This window comes from Odocoileus virginianus, chromosome 8 (assembly GCF_023699985.2).
Source record: "Odocoileus virginianus isolate 20LAN1187 ecotype Illinois chromosome 8, Ovbor_1.2, whole genome shotgun sequence".
In the NCBI taxonomy this organism is placed as follows: domain Eukaryota; kingdom Metazoa; phylum Chordata; class Mammalia; order Artiodactyla; family Cervidae; genus Odocoileus; species Odocoileus virginianus.
In genome coordinates, this window is record NC_069681.1 from 42,287,436 (window position 1) to 42,311,186 (window position 23,751).

The 23,751-nt window shown below is 36.4% G+C and overlaps 1 protein-coding gene across 1 annotated transcript in view; it reads right to left on the minus strand.

The window, feature by feature from the left end:
• Positions 1–23,751, minus strand: part of GPC5 (glypican 5) — a 1,486,194-nt gene that overhangs the window by 994,887 nt on the left and 467,556 nt on the right. The gene's annotated exons all lie outside the window — the stretch shown is intronic.

Sequence of the window (23,751 nt, forward strand, 5' to 3'; positions counted from 1 at the left end):
CAAAGAGTCGGACACAAATATTATTTTGTTACTTTGGTTACACTTTATGCATGTATTTTCAACCTAAACAATACATTTATGCTGAAAACTTCCTGTGCTCTTTTTCTTAATGTATATACAACAGACAAATTTGCATTGAACAATGTATAAACAAAAGATCAACATAGGTATTTCTTCACATGGGCTAAATGGTTTTGTCATCACTAAATGACTAATTTAGGCTGCTAGTTCAATATAAAAATGCCCTGTGAACTTTAATTTGCATGCAAAAAATACAGTTACTAAATCAAATAAAAGTTTTTCGAACAAAGACCTATTATTTGAGTTTTTAATAAATCATTAATCACTCTTTTTTCCTCCTAATTTTACAAGTAATGGATAAAACATTTCAAGGCTCCCTACAGAGGCTTCTTGACTTGAAAAATTACTCACATTTTAATGAGAAGGAGGGAACAAAATACACACAAAAACGAGGCAAGTATTTTGTGAAGGAAGTAATAGACCCACCATTTGTGCCTATTTCTTCTGAGCATGTCTGGGAATGTACAACAGCAGTTTAATAAGAATACTCACTCCACAAGTAGGACTGGTTTCTCACTAACATGGAAAAAAGGCAAGTATAGATACATTTACATTCTATAAAAATGTTTTAAAATGTTGATGAACAAGATTCCGATTCTCTTTCTATTCAACAGATGAAATATTAAAAAGAAGTGCTAATGCATCTACATCCAGGACAGCGAAGCCTGGCATGCTGCTGTCCACGGGGTCACAAAGAGTCGGACTTGACTTAGCGACTGAACAACAGGAGCAAATACATCTACACAAAATGTGTCATTAGGAAGTCATTTCTCCTCACTTTACTAACATTTCTTACTTGAAACATGCCATGCCCCGTGACATTAATTTCATTTTGTTGAGAGTGCAATATAATTTGTTTCAGATTCCCATAAAAAGTATGGTACTTTTCATGTGTACTTACACCATTTCAGGTGGAAAACATATAAAATCTGACCTTGTAATTCTTTGCAAACTATTTAAAGTGGTCCAACATAGAATCTTTTTCTAACTTCACTGGGACAAGATACAAGAATACAATCACTGATAAGGGATGAGGAAAACACCTGATCAGGGGGTTTCTCTTTTTACCATTATTGCCACCTTTGTTAGAGGTTTAAGACCACGAATAGGGACCGTGGTTTTGGTGGGGTGGTAGGCAGTAACAGCAGCAGTAGTATTAAGAGGTACTTTGTATATTGCCTTTGTGTCTGTCTTGGTTAGTTAATTATATATTAAAATTCATTCCATTTCAAGAGTTTTCATTTTAGGAGGTGTCTTTAACTCTGGTAGACTCACTGCTATTTCTGGTTTCAAGGTCCAGGAAGCACATTGTAGGTATTCTTCAGTGAATCTCTTCTTCAAGAATCAGTCTTTCTTTTTTTTTTTTCTTTCCATTTATTTTTATTAGTTGGAGGCTAATTACTTTACATCATTACAGTAGTTTTTGTCATACATTGAAATGAATCAGCCATGGATTTACATGTATTCCCCATCCCAGTCCCCCCTCCCACCTCCCTCTCCACCCGATCCCTCTGGGTCTTCCCAGTGCACCAGGCCCGAGCACTTGTCTCATGCACCCAACCTGGACTGGTGATCTGTTTCACCCTAGATAATATACATGTTTCAATGCTGTTCTCTTGAAACATCCCACCCTCGCCTTCTCCCAGAGTCCACAAGTCTGTTCTATACATCTGAGTCTCTTTTTCTGTTTTGCATATAGGGTTATCGTTACCATCTTTCTAAATTCCATATATGTGTGTTAGTATACTGTAATGGTCTTTATCTTTCTGGCTTACTTCACTCTGTATAATGGGCTCCAGTTTCATCCATCTCATTAGAACTGATTCAAATGAATTCTTTTTAATGGCTGAGTAATATTCCATGGTGTATATGTACCACAGCTTCCTCATCCATTTGTCTGCTGATGGGCATCTGGGTTGCTTCCATGTCCTGGCTATTATAAACAGTGCTGCGATGAACATTGGGGTGCACGTGTCTCTTTCAGATCTGGTTTCCTTGGTGTGTATGCCCAGAAGTGGGATTGCCAGGAATGCAAGGATTCTTTAATATCCGCAAGTCAATCAATGTAATACACCATATTAACAAATTGAAAGATAAAAACCATATGATTATCTCAATAGATGCAGAAAAAGCCTTTGACAAAATTCAACATCCATTTATGATCAAAACTCTCCAGAAAGCAGGAATAGAAGGAACATACCTCAACATAATAAAAACTATTTATGACAAACCCACAGCAAGCATCACCCTCAATGGTGAAAAATTGAAAGCATTTCCCCTGAAATCAGGAAAAAGACAAGGGTGCCCACTCTCACCACTACTATTCAACATAGTTTTGGAAGTTTTGGCCACAGCAATCAGGGCAGAAAAAGAAGTAAAAGGAATCCAGATAGGAAAAGAAGAAGTGAAACTCTCCCTGTTTGCAGATGACATGATCCTCTACATAGTTTTTCTTTTAGAACACTTCTGGGCCTCCCTTCTTGGTACTGACAGCAAATGTGGAAAAAGCACTAGTGATCTGTTTTTCGCAACTTTCTCTCAAATACCTGGGTGACCCTGGATACTGCTGGTGAATGACGTTGTGTGCACAAGCAGTTTCTATACAGCCCTCTCCTTGACAGTGAAGGTCTTGTCTTAATCTTTGAACTCTCAGAGCAGATAGGAGGCATATGATTGATTTTACTTGCCAGGCTTAAGAGAATAACCTTTCATGGTAGGTAAGAGGCTTACAGGAGATTTAGAGAAGGAGACATCTGTAGAATCAATTCCAAATGATTCAACCTTTTGTGATTCCACTGTCTCACTTCAATTGTTGAGCCACAAACTATTTTTAAGTTAATCTCTACCATTTATTTGGCTTCATAATTATAGATAAATAATGTCTAAATTTGAAATCTGTTTCTGACCTCAAATAACCAAGTTGAAATAAGTTGAAGTGATAGAGACATCATTATGGCTTTTATGATTATTTATAACTAAGTCCCTATTGAGGATATCACCATTTGTGATATCTTATGGAAAACACTGATTAACATTATTCAAATAAGGTAATGTCATGTTTGTATAGCAACCAACAAGGAATTTTTAGCAGATAATTACATATAACTTTATATAAATTTCATTCACCAAACTTTTGTTGGAGACATTGCAAAATCCTAAGTCCCTAAATGTAACTGACATCAACATTAATTAAACTTCAGACATGAAACTAACAACTGCATCAAAATGCACTATAAAATTAGTTGCAAGATACAATAATAAGAACATGTTTAGAAACAGAAAACAAGAATTCATTTAAAAATGAATATTTATCAGTCTTCACTCTAACAATTCAATTGGCAATAAATGTATTTGTGCTTGTCTGTTAAGCCAGGTAAATCACAGACAAGCTCTTTCATGATGAAAGATAAGCATCTATGTGAACTGGAAAATAATACTTCCACATCAAAGCCTAGTGACTGTACAAGTCAAATCAGTAGCATCTAAGAAGTTATTGTTTCAGCAAATGCTAACTTTAATTTTTTAATAAAAATTATAAAAAGTGAACTTTCCCCTATGTAAAAAATAGTTCTAGCTGTAGCCTTCTCCTAACCCCATTCCCAAACTTACCAAGAAAGGATAAATACCTTAGCTATAGCAAAGCTCTGTTTTTCCATTATAAATTTTTGAATTAAAAATTCAAAGTAAATGTGTAATAAATATTTGACTTAGTTTCTAATTATCCTCATTTGATTCAAAGTAACTTAAATTTAAAAGATCAGTTCTAATACAATCAGCTGTGCATACTGTTATATGAGTTATGAAATGCTATACTAACTTCCATTTTTCAAGTCACACATTTCAAAATTAAACCCTCCTCAGTAAGATATATGCTGTCTTTCACGCATTTGTGATGATTGATAATCACCACTTTGCACTGATTTTTGTCTCACTTCACCATTTGATATAAATATATGGAAACAAAATGTTATTTAGGAGATAACTATTACCTGAGTACTAATGAGTTAAATACTATTTTGAGTCAAAAACTCAGTCAAAATTATTTGGAGTATAAATTTCATTTAAGTAAATTTTATTAGGGACATACCAAAATCCTACAAATTCCTAGAATCTTGTATAGCTTTTTTAGATAATTTTCAAAATGTAATTGACATCAGCATCAACTAAACCAACTAAACTATTTTAAAAATACTTTAAAATTAGTTGTAAGATGTAATTCTAAGATTAAAAACATACCATGCATAAACAAACTACATATTTCCTACATAACAGAATAAAATCAGAGTGTATATTGTGGCTTAGTGGTAAAGAACCCTCCTGCCAATGCAGGAGACACGGGTTCAATCCCTGGGTCAGGAAGATCCCCTGGAGGAAGAAAGGACAACCCATTCAAGTATTCTTGCCTGAAAAATCCCACAGAAGAGGAGCCTGATGGGCTACAGTCCATAGGGCCACAGAGTCAGACACGGCTGAGCACCTAGCACCAACATAATAAAATCAGAGAAAAAGAAACTTTGAATTTCAGAGTGTAGTAGTTTCCTACTGTCACAGTAACAAGCTCCCATTGTTGATCTGGGGGCTAGCCTTCTGAAATCAAGGTGTTGAAAGACTATACTCCCTTTGAAGCCCCTAGAGAAGAATTCTCTCCCACCTCTTCCCAGCTTCTAGCAACTCCAACAGTCCATTTAATTCTTTAGCTTGTAGCTGCATTATTCCAATTTCTGCCTACATTTTTAGATCACCTTCTCTATGTGTCTGTCCTTTTCTGTCACATTGAATTTAGGGTGCATGATAGGGTGACCCCATTTCAATTCTTACTTTACTTGTATCTGCAAAGACCTATTTCCAAACAGGGCCCCCTCCCGAGGTTCCAGCCAGGATGAATTTGGGGGATGCACTATTACACCAGGGCTTCCCAGGTGGTAATAGTGGTAAAGAACCCACCCGCCAATGCAGGAGGCATAAGACACATGTTGATCCATGGGTTGGGAAGATTGCCTGAAGAGGGTCATGGCAACCCGCTGCAGTATTCTTGCCTGGAGATCTCATGGACAGAGAAGGCTGGCAGGCTACAGTCTATGGGGTTGCAAAGAGGTGAACAAGACTGAAGCAACTTTTACACACTATTACACTACTGCATGGAGATTTGTAAATAAACTGGATGCTGCCTGAATGAAGACAAATTTTTCCTTGAAATTCAGTTGATCAATACTCTTCACATTTAAACCACTCTCACTGATGTCATATTCTATTTTTCTTCAGGGAAAATTTTATCTATTATATTTATATTTCAGAAACACATCTCTTAAATTCTACCTTGGGTTTTCCCATTTATTTTTCTGTTATAATTCAGGTGGCCTTAAGGAAAATATTTTAATCAGATTTTTGGAAATTTTCTGTACACAGTAACTAGAATTTCCTATATTAAATGGCTTTTATCTTACTAGCAAAAGAAAATTATATTGATGATGTCCTATGTTCTAAATTCATACAAACAGAAAATATACCTTAAAATGATGTGTTCAGCTCTGAGGCAAGGACCCAACCATCTGCTCTGAATGTAAAAGTTTCCTGAAATCTTTGAAAGGCTAGTTTATTATGAAGGTGTTGACGGTTGATGCTTTAGGGACCCATAAAGTCACACAAAATAAATTTTAATCACACGTAATGCTAATGTTGCAGCAAGGTTGTGACAATATTTAAATGTGACTAATTTCATTATATCAGCTACACTCATCAAGCTAAGCTTATTCAAATTTACAAAATGCCTCAAAAGAAATAATTAAGTTCTTCTTTTTTTCTGTTTCTAAATTTTATTTTGTTGATGCTTACAAGTGGAAAGATATTTTAACTGAGTTTTTTGTTTTTCTTTTTTTTTTTTTTTTTTAAGCAATCAGTTCAACTGTTTTATCACCATAAAGGTGAGGGCCCTTAGCAAGTTGCTGAATCTAGTGCTCTATTTTAAAGAAGAAATATACCTATGTCAAGAATATAGTACTTTGCATTCATCTCCTGGCACATAACTTAATAGATTTTGTGTATGTCTTTGTTGACAGTAACATAAATTTAGAGCTGCAAAGGACCTCAGAGGTCATCTAGTCCAACCAAGTATCTTTTAAAGCAAAATAAAGAAGTAGTATGTTTATTTCATCATTTTGTACTTATATACTGCATATTAAAAAAAAATGTCTTTGAGATGGCCTACAATAAAAGGCACAGACACTGTAAAACAAGGGCAAAATGACAGAATAATGAAGGGAAACAGGTAAAAACTCTATTAGGAGACAATGGGAAGGAAGCTACATTTAAGTCTAAAACTTAGCCATGAGTCTCTTATCAGAGAAGGCCAAGGAAAAGTAGAATTCAAATACAAGGTATTACTACTTAATGACAGTTGTATCTGCATTTGTTAGCAGGCATTTTTTAAGGTTATCTCTAAACTGTCAAGCAGAATGTGTAAGTCTTTAAGCAAGAGATAATGAGCAATACAACAAAAGCCAACAAAAGTCCATCTAGTCAATGCTCTGGTTTTTCCAGTAGCCATGTATGGGTGTGAGAGTTGGACCATAAAGAAAGCTGAACATTGAAGAATTGATGCTTTTGAATTATGGTGCTGGAGAAGACTTTTGAGAGTTCCTTGGACTGCAAGATCAAACCAGGCAATCCTAAAGGATATCAGTCCTGAATATTCATTGGAAGGACTGATACTGAAGCTCCAATAATTTGGCCACCTGATGCGAAGAACTGAGTCATTTGAAAAGACCCTGATGCTGGGAAAGATTGAAGGCAGGAGGAGAAGGGCACAACAGAGGATAAGATAGTTGGATGACATCACTGACTCAATGCACATGAGTTTGAGAAAACTCTGGGAGTTGGTGATGGACAGGGAAGCCTGGAATGCTGCAGTCCATGGGGTTGCAAAGATTCTGACATGACTGAGCAACTGAACTGAACAACAAAAGCTAACATCAATAGCAACTGCAAAGTTTTCAAAGATGTACATGCACATGGCACTTTGTTATATGAATATTTGTTTAAAACTGCCTGCATGATATTACAGCTCTGAGTAGGCATTTCTACTAGGACCTGGTTATCTGACTTGGAGAAAAATATAGCCTTGGAGAACTTAGAAGAGCAGATGGCTAATGTTACTCAATTTATTTTTATTCTTAATTGCTATTTAGTTCTCCACTCAAAGAGAATATATTCTCTGGGTAATGGGTTGAGCTACTGTTGAATAATCTCAAGGTCAAAGTGACTTGAAATTAAACAAAAAAGAGTCCCTTCTGAAGAGCTGTGCTGTTTTCCACAATCCTACACAGTAAAAGTGCTGCACTCAATATGCCAACAAATTTGGAAAATTCAGCAGTGGCCTCAGGACTGGAAAAGGTCAGTTTTCATCCCAATCCCAAAGAAAGGCAATGCCAAAGTATGTGCAAACTACTGTATAATTGCACTCATCTTACGTGCTAGCAAAGTAATGCTCAAAATTCTCCAAGCCAGGCTTCAATAGTATGTGAACCGAGAACTTTCAGGTGTTCAAGCTGGATTTAGAAAAGGCAGAGGAACCAGAGATCAAATTGTCATCATCTGCTGAATAATAGAAAAAGCAAGAGAGTTCCAGAAAAACATCTACTTCAGCTTTATTGACTATACTACTTCTGCTTTATTTGACTACGCCAAAGCCTTTGACTTGTGAATCACAGAAAACTGTATAAAATTCTTCAAGAGATGGGAATACCAGACCACCTTACCTGCCTCCTGAGAAATCTCTATGCAGATCAAGAAGCAAAAGTTAGAATTGGACATGGGACAATAGACTGGTTCCAAATTAAACAGAGTATGTCAAGGCTGTATATTGTCACCTCGCTCATTTAACTTATATGCAGAGTAAAACATGCATAATGCTGGGTTGGATGAAGCACTAGCTGGACCCAAGATTGCCAGGAATAATATCAATAACTTCAGATATGCAGATGACACCATCCTATGGCAGAAAGTGAAGAGGAACTGAAGAGCCTCTTGATGAAAGTGAAAGAAGAGAGTGCAAAAACTGGCTTAAAATTCAACATTCAAAAAACGAAGATCATGGCATCCAGTCCCATCACTTCATGGCAAATAGATGGGAAAACAATGGAAACAGTGAGAGACTTCATTGTCTTGGATTCCAAAATCACTGTAGATGGTGACTGCTGCCAAGAAATTTAAAGACGCTTGCTCCTTGGAAGAAAAGTTATGACAAACCAAGACAGTATATTAAAAAGCAGAGAAATTACTTTATTGACAAAGGTCTGTCTAGTCAAAGCTATGGTTTTTCAAGAAGTCATGTATGAATGTGAGAGTTGGACCATAAAGAAAGCTGAACGCCAAAGAATTAATGCTTTTGAACTGTGGTGTTGAAGAAGACTCTTGAGAGTCCTTTGGACTGCAAGGAGATCCAGCTTGTCAATCCTAAAGGAAATCAATCCTGAATATTCATTGGAAGGACTGATGCTGAAGCTGAAACTCCAATACTTTGGCCACATGATGCGAAGAACTGACTCATTGGGAAAGACCCTGGTGCTGGGCAAGATTGTAGGCAGCAGGAGAAGGGGACGTCAGAGGATGAGATGGTTGGATGGCATCACCAACTGAATAGACATGAGTTTGAGCAAACTCTTGGAGGTGGTGAAGGACAGGGAAGTCTGTCATGCTGCTTTCATGGGATCGCAAATAGTCAGACACAACTGAGTGACTGAACAACAAAAATTACAAACACTTACACTACTGTTTCCATATTCACTTTCCTTACCTTCATTTTCAATAGCAAAAAAGGCGGACTTCCTGGGCCCATAAAAAAGATCTGACATGTTAAAAGATTTGTAAATAATTTTTCTGAAGGTAAGTAACTGGGGAGTAACTAGTTAGTATATAGAAAACAATTTGAATTTGAGTACAACACATTAGCTTGAAAATCCAGTTTCAACCCTGTCTCCAGCCCCAATTTAAAGTTCTGTCCAGCAATTCCATTTTTTGGTCTGTTGAATCTCAAAATAAAAATTGACAGGTTTCAAATCATAGTTATTATGAAGAAGAAGGAGGAGGTGGGAAATAATTGAGCTTTCTGTCCGTGCCTCATCTTAACTCCACCATAGCGAAATTCCTGGTGTCAAACAGTCCTGAGAAAACAATCAACTTGTGTGATGGACTCTAATTTGTGTCCACTTGCATATATGAGAAAATTGCTTCTCCAGCTCTTTCTTGGCAAGCCCAGTTGTGCTGTGCAGAAAACAGCTGGACCTAGTTCCATAGACAGAACTACACATGCCTAGGGATTGTAAGACTCCCATACTTGTGATTACTCTGGGGACACACTTGCCTAACTGGGTACATGAAAAACATAAGCACACACAGAAAGCAGGAGGCTTCTTTACAGCCTGCAGAATCCAAACAGAATGGGTGTTCCTGGGTCAGACGACCAGCTGATTCTGTACCTTGAGGCAAGTTTGGCCAATCTCTCCCTCACTCTCTCTGTTTCCCTTCTACTGCCCCTCCTTCAGTCACTTACATGATGTCTGCTTAAATGAAAGTTCATCAGGGTTTACATTCTGTTACCCCTGCCTAGCAACTTCTATTCCTTTCCCCAGTCACTACACTAAACTTTAAAAGAAGTTTTGCTAATGTGATTCGGTTTGAGATTCTAAAATAGAGAGATTACCATGGATTATCTGTGTGGGCCCTAAACACAACAGCAGGTATCCCTTTAAGAGAAAGATAGAGGGAGACTTTTTTTAAAAAAAAACCCAGAAGTTAAAGGAGAAGGCATAAGGTCCATTCCTTCTCCAAGAATAAGGTCCATATTCCACTGGAGTAATACTACCACAAACTTAAGGATGCTGGAAGCTTGAAGAGGCAATGAATGAATTTTCCCTAGCACCATGGCCTTACTGACAATTTGATTTTGGTCCAGCAATACTGATTTCAGACTTCTGACTTCCAAACTGTTAGCTATCACATTTTTGTGGTTGTAAGTCACTCATTGGTAATTTCTACAACAGTCACAGGAAACTAATTTGCCAACTAAGAAACTAAACTATTTGCCAACTAGGGTGTCTCTCTTAGGTTATACGCTCTTGTTAACTATTGCTTGCTAACACTTCAGTTTCTGGGATACGTGCATCATTATTGTAGCTAAGTAATTAACTTTACAATGATTTGTTTAGTGCCTCTGACTCCCATCTAAATTGTAAATTCTTGAGGTCAAGTAGTGTGTCTGTCTTAATCATCCTCTAGTTTCAGGCCTTAGCAAGATGCCTGGAATATGAAAGTTCAAAACAGTTATCTGAGTTATCTGAGTGAATATATGACTGATACAAAAGTAAACAAACAAAAAAATAACTTTCAGGAATTACATTTCCTTTTCTAGAGTTGGTTCTTATGACATATCTCAACATTCCTGAAATTGGTTACAAATCCCATGAATGTGTAATTTCATTTTTTTTTTTTTTCATTTATTTTTATTAGTTGGAGGCTAATTACTTTACAATATTGTAGTGGTTTTTGCCATACATTGACATGAATCAGCCATGGATTTACATGTGTTCCCCATCCTGATCCCCCCTCCCATCTCCCTCTCTACCCAATCCCTCTGAGTCTTCCCAGTGCACCAGGCCCGAGCACTTGTATCATGCGTCCACCTGGGCTGGTGATCTGTTTCACCATAGATAATATACATGTTTCGATGCTGTTCTCTCAAAACATCCCACCCTCGCCTTCTCCCACAGAGTCCCAAAGTCTGTTCTGTACATCTGTGTCTCTTTTTCTGTTTTGCATATAGGGTTATCATTACCATCTTTCTAAATTCCATATATATGTGTTAGTATACTGTAATGGTCTTTATCTTTCTGGCTTACTTCACTCTGTATAATGGGCTCCAGTTTCATCCATCTCATTAGAACTGATTCAAATGAATTCTTTTTAATGGCTGAGTAATATTCCATGGTGTATATGTACCACAGCTTCCTTATCCACTCGTCTGCTGATGGGCATCTAGGTTGCTTCCATGTCCTGGCTATTATAAACAGTGCTGCGATGAACATTGGGGTATGCGTGTCTCTTTCAGATCTGGTTTCCTCAGTGTGTATGCCCAGAAGTGGGATTGCTGGGTCATATGGCAGTTCTATTTCCAGCTTTTTAAGAAATCTCCACACTGTTCTCCATAGCAGCTGTACTAGTTTGCATTCCCACCAACAGTGTAAGAGGGTTCCCTTTTCTCCACACCCTCTCCAGCATTTATTGCTTATAGACTTTTGGATAGCAGCCATCCTGACTGGCGTGTAATGGTACCTCATTGTGGTTTTGATTTGCATTTCTCCGATAATGAGTGATGTTGAGCATCTTTTCATGTGTTTGTTAGCCATCTGTATGTCTTCTTTGGAGAAATGTCTGTTTAGTTCTTTGACCCATTTTTTGATTGGGTCATTTATTTTTCTGGAATTGAGCTGCAGGAGTTGCTTGTATATTTTTGAGATTAATCCTTTGTCTGTTGCTTTGTTTGCTATTATTTTCTCCCAATCTGAGGGCTGTCTTTTCACCTTGCTTATAGTTTCCTTTGTTGTGCAAAAGCTTTTAAGTTTCATTAGGTCCCATTTGTTTATTTTTGCTTTTATTTCCAATATTCTGGGAGGTGGGTCATAGAGGATCCTGCTGTGATTTATGTTGGAGTGTTTTGCCTATGTTCTCCTCTAAGAGATTTATAGTTTCTGGTCCTACATTTAGATTTCAAATCCATTTTGAGTTTATTTTTGTGTATGGTGTTAGAATGCTATTTCAGTCCAGTATTAAAGTTTCTGAACAGTAGTTTGAGATGGAGTCTCATCCACAATTCTCATTAGAAACAAAAAGGAAGAAATAAGTAAAACAGAACAAACAACATAAACACAAAATCCTAAAACTGACTCTCAATATGTAGATTAACTATAAAAACAATTAAGTTAAACCTTCCCATCCATATGTTACTTCACAGGAGAGAAGAATTTCCTCCATAGAAAAACCAGGAAAGATGACAGTTGGCTCTCCCTAGCTGTCACTGAGTTCCCCCTTCAGGAGCCCTGAGAAGGAGCACGTGTTCTTCTACAGCCCTAGTCCTGTTTTTTGAGGGGCCTACGCATGCTGCGATTCATGGGGTCGCAAAGAGTCAGGCATGACTGAGCAACTGAACTGAACTGAACTGAATAAGGAAATGACAACCCACTCCAGTATTCTTGCCTGGAGAATCCCATGGACAGAGGAGCCTGGTGGGCTGCAGTCCACAGGGTCACAAAGAGTCAGACACGACTGAGCGACTTCACTTTCACTTTTCAACATAGACACCAGGGCTTCCCCGGTGGCGCTAGTGGTAAAGAATCCACCTGAAGTGCAGGAGACAAGAGATGTGGGTTTGATCCCTGGGTCAGGAAAATCCCCTAGAATAGGGATTGGCAACCTGCTCCAGTATTCTTGCCTGGAGAATCCCATGGACAGAGGAGCCTGGCGGGCAACAGTCCACGGGGTCACAAAGAGTCAGACACAACTGAGCAATGGAAAACACACAATATAGACACCTTGAGAGACAAGCTCCAATCAAAGAGCAAGATGCAGAAAGATCCTGCCAGGTCCTGGAGAGTCCCTCAAGAAAAGGCTTGCTGGGTGAAGCAATAGAGGAGCCTAGGTGCCAGAAGCGACTATAACCTGAGTAACTCAGATCTTAATCACACAGTCTCCCCAGCATCTTCTCACTCTTTGCTGCTGCCCCCTTCCTGATCCCCGTCCCCCTCTTCCCAGCAAGAACTTAGCCTCTTTTTCCTATCTTCCCTTTCTTTTCCCACATTTTATCTTTGCTATTTATTACACAAAGGTTTCAATGAAGTTTAGGGAAAAGCAAATCAGGAAACGCCTGATAAACAAGTGACTTGCACCAAACCAACAGAATTTAAAATTAATTTCAGAATAAAATACAGCCTTCCTTTAGAATCTCCAGCTAAAATCAATAAAATATATCATTTACAGAAAGTACTCATTTTTGCCATCAAGTCTGGCCAGCCACTATATGTGCAGACTGAGCACTGTAATGTGTCTCATACTTTGGGCCAGACAGCATACAACAGGCGCATGCACCTTAGCTTAGCTGAGCTATTCCAATATATGCTTGCTGGTTACTGAGAGAATATGTATGTCAACTTATTCTCCTCCAGTTTTGGTTTAAAAAAAAAGCTTGCCACCATCTCAAAGGTAAAGAAACTGTTGGAAAAGTGGCTATTTTTTTATTAAAAAACTTGATTTTGGATAAATGTCACTACCTTCTAGGTAAAGAGATTGGGGAAATATAGCAGAAAACACACACAACTAAAAACTATCCTGCAAAAACAAGAAAGAGAATATCATTTTGAAGACTTGAGGAAAGAATATCCCTAAAAATTATTTTACTTTGAACAAGAAGAAAGATTTAGAAAATTGCTTTAAACTACTTAAACCATGAAGAGTATGACAAAGGCAGGTCATTTATGAAAAAGGAGCTGAAAGTTATAATGACAAAATGGGCCCAAATGGCAAAATAGGAGGTGGGTGAGATTAGGAGGTTTATATGAAAACTAATTTTGCAATAGCAAAATTTTTCACATGGTTTCCATGGAGAACAAACTGATACCCTGAAAAGCTCAAGCAGCAACTGAATCAGGGCCCAGGGGGGAGGAGAAAGAGATAAAATAATGACAGATAAGACAGTTGATGAAATGCCAGACAAGAGTTCTGACTCAAGAATAATTTGTGAACCTGACACGGAAACAGAATACCTTGATCTGAAACAATAATAAAAGCTGTAGCTTAAATATGAAGAAGAAAAGGACTAGCCAGATTCTAGTGGTAGTAGTGAGAAATCAGTAAAGACTTATATGTAGACAGAAAAACTAGCCATAATTCCAAAACCTCAAGAATAAGGAAAATATCTTATTAATATATAGAGAGAAGAAAAGTTATTTAAAAGTGAACTATATCAGGCTTACTTTAGAGCGTTCTTCTGCTGTGTTAATATATTAGAAGACATTGAGCCTTTATAATAAAACTATGACCAAAAATTCTTATCTATCAGCTTCTGTATCAAAGTTAAATGAGAAGGGGTGACAACTTTGTATATTCCACTGATTTGTCCTACCAATAATAATTTACTTAAGGATATGCGGGTACATATTAGGGAAAAGTAATTAAAATTAAACTTTCAAGAATTAGAATTTTTAAAATTAATTTATTTTTTAATTGAAGGATAATTACTTTACAGAATTTGTTGTTTTCTGCAACATGATATTCTGCAAATATCAACATGAATCAGTCATAGGTATACCTATATCCCCTTCCTCCTGAACCTTCCTCCCATCTCCCTCCCCATCCCACCCCTCTAGGTTTTTACAGGGCCCCTATTTGAGTTCCCTGAGTCACACAGCACATTCTCATTGGTTATCCATTTTATATATATGGTAATGTATGTTTCCATGTTACTCTATAAAAAATAAAATTAGAATCTATTCTGATTTTTTGGGAAATGCTTTACCATGTTAAACTAATGATTTTTTAAAAAATAAAAATTTCATGAGCTTAAAAAAAAAAAGAATTAGGAAGTTACAAATCCAAAGTTTGAAAAGGAAACAATTGATCCAATTAGTTATAAAATTCATTTTATGTTTTATAATTGATTACCATAATAGTATCATTAAAGTAAAATTTCAAGAGAAAATATTTAATAAATGTAATTATATTTCACATTCCAAGTCATAATACTGGATATAGAGAATTGTTAGTGGCAAAGAGAAGGAAAAACATCCTATATCCCTCATCAAATATTGAGTGAACTCAAGATAGCATTAAAAACTCCTGTAGGTTCTACTGAAAGTATACAGATTCAGACTTGAGGGCCCATTTCCAACATGATCATTCTAGTCTGGATCATTCCTTTTCCCTTATCTGATTAGGACAAAAGATTCCTACCTGGACCCCAGCTACTGCCATTGATCACCTTTCCTCATCACAAGAATCAGAGAGATCTTATTAAACATAATTTCAGATTGTGCCACTTCTCTGCTTAAAACTTTTCAGTATATACCATTTCAGTCAGAGGGAAATTCAAAGGCAAATACAATGGCCTAGAAAGCATGTCTCCATAATCTGTGTCCTCTCCTTTATTCCTTTGGCATAATCTATTAATACTACTGATCCATTACATCTGAAGTTTTCCAAAACCTCAGTTCTTTTTGAAAATAAGGTAACTCTTTTAACATAGGTATTTAATGGTATTATAAAATATTAATTGCCATGAAAAAGTGCCTTATTGTGTGCTACGGGAAGCTACAAAAACAAGGTTACTATTCTTGGAAAATGCAAACCAAGGGAAGGCACGAAATTGTCAAGGCTAATTAGAATCAAACTAGGAGAGCAAAGATTCCAGACACAGACTGAATATTTCCACTCTATGCAGACAAAAGGGCGTCCAATAAAGGACACACAGCATCCATTACTCAGGAGACCAAACCTTGGAGACACAAGTCTGACATTTTCTATTTCCTTTAAAACAACACTGCAAATCTTCTGGAACCCACAGCAATACCCTCAGAGATTTGAGATTACCTGATAATTTCAGAACTGATGTTTGACATAACACTGACATGTTGAATATTTTCCTTCAGTCACAGGAGATCTCCAGCTCCAGAAATCATAAGTCAAAGGGGCATACACTCAATTCATTCTTTGTGATTGAGTGGTTTGTTTTTGCTAGATAATTTATGGAAAATTAGCACAAAATGACAGCCACAATACAGTGTAGGAATACCAAGCAGATGAGAAACTTGAATATTACTGCCAACACAAGATAAGAAGGGCAGTCAGCAAATAAAGGTCAAATGAAAGAATCAGCCTAAGTTTCTATGTGATGTCAACCCTGAAATGCAGTTTCAGCAGAAGTCTGGGCAAACAGAGTTTGGTTGCCTTTTTTCTTGCTTAAGCTATTTTTCGAAATTCTCTATGACTGCAGATATATACTGTTATCAAAATCCTAACAAATGCTTGTTACTTTTGACTCAATAATTTAAATCTTACCATGGTAAGTAAATCCACAGAAGAGAAGTCCAAATAGTAGGACAAAGAAATTCATCATGGCCTTATGTTGTTGAGCAAAATTCTTAAAAAACTGAGCAAACATCAGGAAATTATGGCACATTAATTCTAGGCAATCACCTACAAACATTAAAAATTATTTTTTAAATTATTTGTAAAAAATGTCTTGGGAAAATTATGATTATACTATATTAGGTGACAGAAGCAATATTATTTCAGCTATATGAAAACTATGCCTAGAAAATTTAATAAATCATTTTCAAGTGCAAGGTGATCATATTTATTGTCCATTCAGGCTATTACTAACAGGGAAAAGGGGGCCACTAATAAATAGTTTAAGACTAGAAGTCTAAATTGGGAATCTCCTAGAGACGGTACGGGTGTCACCAACTTTGTTGCTTTACTATGTTTCAGGCAGGTCTTCAAGTAGTTCGCATATTTAAACTCAATTAATCAACAAGAGAACACAGGGATGTGGATAACATTAACATTCATATTTTATAGGTGAAGACACTGAGGCATAGAGGCCTTTAATAACTCGCCCCAATTTGGTGATTTTGAATTTAATGCCAGCCTGGTTAAAGAGTCCATGCTTTTAATCAGTGTGCAGAAGGGTTCCTTGAAACACAGGAAGGAAACACATCAAACCACTGAGAGTGAAGACTGGATTTGGAGAAATAGTAATGCTTTCTTAAAATGACTCTAATTTTTCTAGATTGTCTATGCCAATTGCATACAATTTCTAAAAAGAAAGACATTTTAAATGAATCCATAATGTATTAATATAAGAGAAAATACTGTATCTATTTGCCCCCATTTTGGTATAAAATAATTTACAGAATAACAGTGACTATAGATTAACAAACCAATATCTTGAAACCTTTTATCATTTTATTTTCTTAATTATTTACTGATTTTATAAGTACAATGATAATTTAGTTTCCTTTTCTGTCCCTCTTTACAAATGAGTGATTTCTCTGGAATTTATAAGAATATCAGGCTAGGAATGGTTTCTCACAAAAAGAAAAAAAAATAAAGCACCCTGAAACAAAAATGAATTTCTCAGCATCTTACTTCCATAGCTCTTTTTTTTGGGGGGGGGGGTTCAAATCAATTCTTAAAAACAACTTTACTGAGGCATGATATATATACAAAAATAGTACATATTTAATGTTCAGTTCAGTCCCTCAATCATGTATGCTCTTTGCAAACCCATGGACTGCAGCACACCAGGCTTCCCTGTCCATCACCAGCTGTCAGAACTTGCTTAAACTCATGCTCATCAAGTTGGTGATGCCATCCAACCATTTCATTCTCTGTCATCCCCTTCTTCACCTGCCTTTGATTTTTCCCAGCAGCAGGGTCTTTTCCAATGAGTCAGTTCTTCTCACTGGGCGGTCAAAGTATTGGAGTTTCAGCTTCAGCATAAGTCCTTTCAATGAATATTCAGAACTGATTTTTTTTAGGATGGACTTGTCTGATCTCCTTGCAGTCCAAGGGACTCTTTTCCAGCACCCAGTTCAAAAGCATCAATTCTTTGGTCCTCAGCTCTCTTTATAGTCCAACTCTCACATCCATACATGACTACTGGAAAAGCCATATTTAATGTATACAACTCAATAAATTTGGTGGTAAGTATACACCCTTGAAACTATATTCATGACCTCCTGCTCCTTACTTGTGTGTATGTGGTAAGAACACAACATAATACCTGCCATCTTAGAAACTTTTAAGTGTACAATATAGTATTGTATCAAGATTGCCAGGAGAAATACCAATAACATCAGATATGCAGATGACACCACTCTTTTGGCAGGAAGTGAAGAAGAACTAAAGAGTCTCTTGATAAAAGTGAAAGAGGAGAGTGCAAAAGTTGGCTTAAAAATCAACATTCAGAAAACTAAGATCATGGCATCTGGTCCCATCACTTCATGGCAAATAGATGGGGAGACAGTGGGAATAGTGAGAGACTTTATTTTGGGGGGGGGCTCCAAAATCACTGCAGATGGTGACTGCAGCCATGAAATTAAAAGACGCTTGCTCCTTGGAAGAAAAATTATGACCAACCTAGACAGCATATTAAAAAGCAGAGACGTTACTTTGCCAACAAAAGTCAGACTCGTCAAGGCTATGGTTTTTCCAGTAGTCATGTATCGATGTGAGAGTCGGACTATAAAGAAAGCTGAGCACCAAGGTATTGATGCTTTTGAATGGTGGTGTTGGAGAAGACTCTTGAGAGTCCCTTGGACTGCAAGGAGATCAAACCAGTCCATCCTAGAGAAAAATCAGTCCTGAATATTCATTGGAAGGATTGATGCTGAAGCTGAAGCTGAAACTCCAATACTTTGGCCACCCAATGCAAAGAACTGACTCATGTGAAAAACCCTGATGCTGGGAAAGATTGAAAGCAGGAGAAAAGACGACAGAGGATGAGATGGTTGGATGGCATCACCAACTCAATGGACATGAGTTTGAATAGACTCTGGGAGCTGGTGATGGACAGGGAGACTTGGCGTGCTGCCATTCATGGGGTCTCAAAGAGTCGGACATGACTGAGTGACTGAACTGAACTGATAGTATTGTTAGCTGTAGGCACTATATTGTAGATTTCCAGAACTTATTTATATTGCATAAATAAAACTATGCACCCTTTGACCATCACTGATATATTTTCTTCTCTCTTGTTCCTTGCAAGTCACCATTATTTACAATATATTCATGCAAACATATGTGCTGATTGATACATAAACACACATTAACATTCTCATATTCTTATAATATTTTGAACAAAATTGTGCAGAGTCTATGCCAAAAATAAGAATACAAAAATGTTTTCATTTCATGCTAATTAAAAAAGAAAACAAGAAAAAAAAAAAGAATGCTTACTTCTCATTTATTGTTTAATGTGAACATTGTCCTAAATGTTTCAAGCCTCTCATAAGGTATGTGGAAATCCTTACTAGTATTTATTCCAATAATATGATTTACCAGGCCTTTTTTCTCTATCTACCTTGAAGTAGCTCACATATATTTTGCTATTTCATTCTTAACCAGCTACACGTGGAACCACAGAAAGGTACCAATTCCAACCATAGAATTTGAGAGCTAGGAGAGAGGCATCTTAACCATCATCTTGTTTAACTCTTTCATTTGTACTGAAAAGGAAAATGGTTCCTAGAGAGCTGAAGTGATGCCATCCACATCTTGGCAACCTCTCTGCTGTGGTATTTTCATAGTGCTTACATTTTACAGGTAGATGGTTACAACAAGCAATTCTCATTTCTTTTTTCTGCCATTATCTTACCTTCTTTGATCTGTTTCTTTTTTTTACCTACAACACCAGGACTTTACATTCATTCCTTCTTTACCTTTTTTATTCTTTCCAGCAAGCACTTTAAGCAAGTCTTCTATTACTGGCAACAAAAAAGTTTTTGACCCTGTACTAACTCAACAGAATCATGGTAACGCATCTACTACTGCTTCATCCCACTACTGTGTAAAAGAGAGAGGACATAATTCCAAAAACAAATCATCTTACACATGTATAATATAAATGAAAATGACTGAAGAAAAAAAATGAGTTAAAGATATGAGACTGCACAAAAATCTATGCAATTAAGATATTAAAACTATACAGACTTCAGAACATTTACAATCTTACCATTTGTGACTCTGAACCAAAAAATAAGTTAGAAGCTGTACATTCATCATATGTCTTTAAGTTTAAAGGACAGCATTATATCTATTATTATAAATCCTAACTTAGGTAAATTTATATCTCTTTCTAAATTGGTACTTTGGCCAATTTAAATAAATTCATCAAGACTGTGTTCCTCAAATATAACTGGTTAAGCAAAAAGCCAAAAGAAAATTCAGTCAAATATATTAATGATATTATGGGCTTCCAAGATGGTGTGGTGGCCAAGAATCCACTTGCCAATGAAGGAAACACAAAAGACATGGGTTCAGTACATGGATCAGGAAGATCCCCTGGAGTATGAAATGGCAACCCACCCCAGTATCCATGCCTGTAAAATCCCATGCACAGAGGAGATTGGTGGCCTATAATCCATGCAGTCATTATATACAATTAATATCTTATATGCATGCAAGATTTTAATTTCACCCTGTATATTATGGATAATTGTTTCTTAAACTCTTGATTGCATGAGCACATTTTATCTTTATTACATAGTTTTCCAGAATATGTATCTCTAGTATGAAGACTCTGAGTGATGATGAACCTTATTCACTGTTTCCTAAAGATTCTTCATTCATGGAAACACTAGTAGTAAGGGTAAAATTAACTGTACTATACATTTCATGTCTTTTGCTTTTCAGTAATCCATACACTTCATCATAATTATAATCATAAAGATAAAGGCTAGCCCATGAAATGAAGCACTATGATAATTTCATAAGGGCTTAGGGTGGTTGAGTTTCTCTCCTTACTTTGTAATATTTTAAATACTATTCCATCATCTTTCACTCCTGTAGAAAACTCTCAGGAGTGATAAATTAAGGATCAGAATAGAAATTGCCATCATTGTTTAAGTAGTTTTATCTACTCTTTTGCTAATGAACCATCATCTTGTTCTTGAAGCATTTCATACTCTATAGTGCATAAGGGAATTCTTTATCTTCAGGAAAGTATGAATAGTGATAGAATGAAAAAGAGAAAACAGATATTCAATCTGCTTCAGTAAATGTGAGTGTCTGATGTAGTGTTTTAGGCCGTATAACTTCTAATATATAGTCTTTATCAATGGAGCATCTGAAAAGGTATAAAACATTCTCTTAGTAAGTCATGATATACTAATATTATGAAAATTAAATCAATACTTGGGCTTCAGTTTTGAGAAAGGTATTAGAGGTACTAAGCTTAAAATCTGAATGGCAATATAGCAGAAAATGTGCAAGTTATCAGAATATCGACAATGACAAAGAAAGGCTCATATATTGAATACAAATTAAAAAATTAAAACCTAATATGTTAAAGGTAATTTTCACAAGCTATCAGGATAGTATGGCATATTTATCTTTCTTCTGGTATACTGGCTTTGTTGAAGAAAATTATTTATAATTTCCAAATAAAGAGATTCTACAGTAGAGAGAAACACTGCCCCTGGACAACTTCACATATATACCTGTAGCCACACTGATCTTTTTCTTTCCTCCTTTTTCAGTAAAGAAGATGCCTTTCCGCCTCTCCAAGGTCAATCCTTCTGGTCTAATGAAGGAACTTGCTTCTTACCTTAGAGACTCTCTGTTCTGTGTCATCCATCTCCTGCTCACTGACCATAGAAACCAACATCAGTATCTTGTACATAAACTAAATAAAAAAGTCAACAAACACAGATACCCTCCATCTTCTCCAACCTCTTTGGGTTCCATCCAGCCAAATTTCCTGTCTCCAATTTTTAATCTCATATTAATATTCTCAATTCCCTTATTAAATTTCTATCACATAAATCCTCCAAAATGGATACTTGCCAGAGTTTCTAATGATCTTCATGTTGTCAAATCCCATGGTCACTTTCTGGCCTCACCTCTCTAGTCATCTACCCTTTCTAATTTGTCTCCTGTGACACAGCATACTTTTTTGTCCTCCTTTTTCAGTGACTGCTCTTTTTCAGTCTCCTTTGCAAACTGCTCTTATACATGACCTAAAAAAACAGAAATTCCTTGAAAAATATCACCCTGACTTCAATATAATAACTTAAATATGGCATTTTCCTGTATCTATAATTTGATAAATATTGCCTTAATGACTCAGTGTGTTTAAGAGTATAAGATTCACCAACAGTGACATTTGGAAACTTAGTTATTTGTCTTTTTGAAAACTATGACTTTACTCTGAATATTATAGATACATGAATAATATTTATTAAACTATATTTCTAATGGGAAAAACCATTTATTACAAGGCTATACATTTTTCACTTTTTATAATAAAATTAAGGGAAAGGCTACCCACTCCAGTATTCTGGTCTGGAGAATTCCATGGACTGTATAGTCCATGGGGTCGCAAAGAGTCGGACACGACTGAGTGACTTTCAATTTAAGAATGATCTAAACTATCTGAATTTTTTGAACTAAGTTTTGAATTATTTTTCCTCACTTAAATGATTTATTTGAACTTCTAAGTCTTCCACAACATGGGAATTTACATTGTTGAATCACTGAGCAAGCTCCGGAGTTGGTGATGGCACGGGGAAGGAAGCCTGGCAGTGCTCCAGTCCATGGGGTTGCAGAGTCAGGCACGACTGAGCAACTGAACTGATTTAAATTTAGTTAAATCATAATGAAACTAAAATCATTACCTTTTGTGATATAAGCAAGGCCACTGAAAATGACACTGTTGATAACATATGAGAACTCTTGTGTCCTTAAATCTTTATTATAACTAAAAAAATTATGTTTAACTCCACCCTCCATCTTTTTTTTTTTTAATTTCACTCTTTCTTTTACTTTTTCTATTGTGATACACAGGGAAATGCTGAACAGACATCATTTCTACACTTGGTAATCCACCCTGAACAGCCACTTCCTTTGTCTTTTCTCTAACAAGCCTGGGGAGATCAAAGTTCATGCAAATCTGGGTTGTAAGGTGAGAAGATGCCCTCTTTCCCCTGGGGCTGGGTAGATCTAGAAGAGAATCAGCAACCTCAGTAGGAGTGTTTCAATGCTGACACCTTTACTCAATAGTGAAAGCTGGCAGTTTCTGAAAATATAGCTAAAAAGGAAATGCTTCACTGTGGGAGAAGGCGAGGTGGGATGTTTCAAGAGAACAGCATCGAAACATGTATATTATCTAGGGTGAAACAGATCACCAGCCCAGGTTGGATGCATGAGACAAGTGCTCGGGCCTGGTGCACTGGGAAGACCCAGAGGGATCAGGTGGAGAGGGAGGTGGGAGGGGGGACCGGGATGGGGAATACATGTAAATCTATGGCTAATTCATTTCAATGTATGACGAAAACCACTGCAATGTTGTAATTAGCCTCCAACTAATAAAAATAAATGGAAAAAAAAAAAGAAATGCTTCAAGCACGTTTAAAGGCAGCTATAGAATGATTTTTCAGAGGAAATGTAGAAAGCAACATCAAATAACAAGTGAATTTAGAAATTACATTTTAATTTGAAAGGTGTATATTGTCAAAATTGACAGAAATTTAACATCTGAATTTATGCTTAGTTCCTTGTCCTTTTTGAGAAATGCATTCATTTTGTCCTTCAACCAACTGATTATTGTTGATACTTAAATATCTTAATTATTTAAGTGATTCTTATTTGTGAACTTAAGAGTTTTAGAATAAATTTGAGGTGAGTTAAAATTATGTGGTATGTAGAGTAGGAATGGAATGAAGAGAAAGAGTCTCAGGAGACAGAAAAATAGGAGACAAAAAATGAGATAGGTAGGAGGGTAGAGAATGGAATGGGGAAAGAAAAGGTGAAAAATAAAGGATGGAAAAGCAAAAATATCTGAATGAATAACAGGTGTTACCTGATATATTTTTCTTTTTTTGCCATGGGGTCCTAAAATAGTTGAAC